This window comes from Entamoeba invadens (assembly GCF_000330505.1).
Source record: "Entamoeba invadens IP1 unplaced genomic scaffold scaff_1105074725341, whole genome shotgun sequence".
In the NCBI taxonomy this organism is placed as follows: Eukaryota; Evosea; order Mastigamoebida; family Endamoebidae; genus Entamoeba; species Entamoeba invadens.
In genome coordinates, this window is record NW_004191634.1 from 45305 (window position 1) to 48083 (window position 2779).

The window sequence follows — 2779 nt, forward strand, 5'->3', positions numbered from 1 at the left end:
AAATGTAAGTGACGAGTCAATAAATCTTCAAAATACAAGTATTCATTCTGATTATAAAAGTAAAGTTGTAAACAAAATGTTGCGTGGTATGTGGGGAATATGCCATCGTATCAATCTTGTTGGGGATTTTTTGGGTTGTGAGCCAGAAGACCAAATGGTCAAAATATTTGTCGAGTGGTTCTGTAAAACTTCAGAAATAGATAATTTTTATAAATTATCGAATTCTGACAATCCTGCAATAAATACATTATCTTTAACAAGATGGTTTTTTATTGCAAAAAATATCGACAGTATTTTGAAACGTTATGAAGAAATTGCAAAATATGTTAATAACAATGAAATTCAAGAAAAAATAAAAAACGAGTTTGAAAAGAAAGGTAACACTTTTTATCGGAGTAATAACATACTAGTTGACACTGTTTTAATTGGCGATGAATTAATGACAACAAAAGTGTACAAATTTGATATGACAGAACCAAAAATTAGAAACGCATTTTTGATATTATCCAATTTTTATAACCTTTTGTTCAATTTAGTTAGTTCAATTCAAGAAAGTGATTCGAATGTTGTGACCTATTCCGAGCGTATTGAAATGTTTGGATATTTTGTTCAAATATTAATAGACGAAATAAAAGATAATTGTAATTTTCATTTTGATAAAATCATTGAAAAAGATACAAATAAACTTTTATTAAGAATGTTAAACAATTTAAAAATACAATGGAAAAATAGATTTCAAAATATTGGCGTGTCCGTTAATATGAATTGTGCTCCGCGTAATCGACTAAACGCCAACTTTGATGAACGCAGAGAAGAATATACTGACATAGAAAAATTAATGGAAATATTTTATTTACCAGAAATTGCTATTTGTGATACACAGAATTACGTTAACATACCAACAATGCCATCAGGATACGAATTTCTTAAGATTGAAGTTGAAACACTTTTTGAAAAACTTAATAGTCTTGATTTGATACAAAAAAATGAATTAAAATTAAAGAAAACACATCAAATCAACGAATCTGAATATGACGTATATTTAAAAAAAAGAAACGGCTTTTATACGAAAATTGAATTTAAATGACGTATGGTCAATATTGAAAACCAATAAACTCGAAGAGCTTCAAAATGTAGTACGCGTGTTAATTACGATATTTCCAACAACAACTGATGTTGAAAGACTTTTTTCAAAGATGAAAAATGCTCGTTCTCAAAACATGTATTTGGTTACTGCATTTGAGCGTTTGTTTTATTCGGTAAAAAATTCAGAATGCTACTATGAATTAAAATAGCATATTTAATTAATAAAATTGTTTTTTATTTAATATTATTATTAATTTTTCAAATAAATAAAATTATTAAATTTAATAAACTTAATTTTTTATACAAATAAGATAAATTAATATATTAATTAAATAAATTATATTACAATTTGGTGTATTCAAAAGCAAAGAATAAAATATGAAAATCTAATTAAATAAATATGTTTTTATATATAATTACAAATAAATAAAAACATGACATATATAGAGTATTTAGTTGCAAATTATCAGTGAAACGTATGTAAGTGTGTGATATCTCTAATTTACACCATCTTAGTAATATTTTTTAATAAACAAAACAACACACAAATTAAATTTTGTTTAAATAATTAATTATCATTGTAAGATGTTTGTCACAAAATTTAGAATTTTTATATTTCATTGTTGTTAATTTACATGAAAAGACGAAACATTTTTAATTGTCATGACCGATCGAAAAAAATATATTATATGTAATTTAATATTGTTTTAAATAACAATTTGTTTAAAAAGTATATAAGTTATAAATACAAAACAAACAAAATTTACTTAACAAAATGAATAAATAACAAAAAATTTGAATACCATAAACAAATTGAATTATACTGACTTTTTTTTATTCTTTTTGTGTTAAATATTCAACAAGAAATATGATGATTTTGATAGACTTCAATATAAATAAAAACATATTTAAAATAAAGAACTTACAATTTTTACAATAATTGGCTTTATATTATAAATATATCAAATTCAATATTGTAAAATTGACCTTTTTATAAAAATATTTTTGTTAAATATAATTATATAGAAATTAAGTCAATTAAAAATTACCTTTGTTGTTTGTTACAAATAAAAAAACACACAATAATCATTTTTGTGTTTAACAATACATTAAAATACTAAATGAATTTTTAATTTCACATTTTAACTTCATTAATGAATAGAATTGTATTTGTTTATAAGAGCGCAAAATAATAATTTTTTAAAAAATAAAAAAAACAATTTAAACTTTTTATTAATTGAAAAGATATTGTGTCAAAATAATATATGCAAATAATTTTTGTATTATTTAAGTTGTTTTGATTAATTTTAATTTCTACACTAAAAATATTATTTAATTTCATCAACATTGAAAAACCAAATCTTTTAAAATAATTATAAGATTAAGTAAAATATTTAAAAAAATTAAAATACAATCGTTATTGTACAAACTTCAAAATTAATATAGAACAATATCTAGTGTGATCATTTAAAAATGCTTAAACATGAATACGAATATTTTAATGATACACAAATTTAAAAAGATTTACGTATTTATTGATATACACAAATTGTTAATTGTTGTTAATCTTAATTATTTAATGTTTGTTTTGTGATCTAAATTGTCATTTTTACATGGCACAATTTGCACATAATTACTATGAATCAAATTAACATTTACCGTGTGCATTTTTAAATAAATTATATTTTAATAA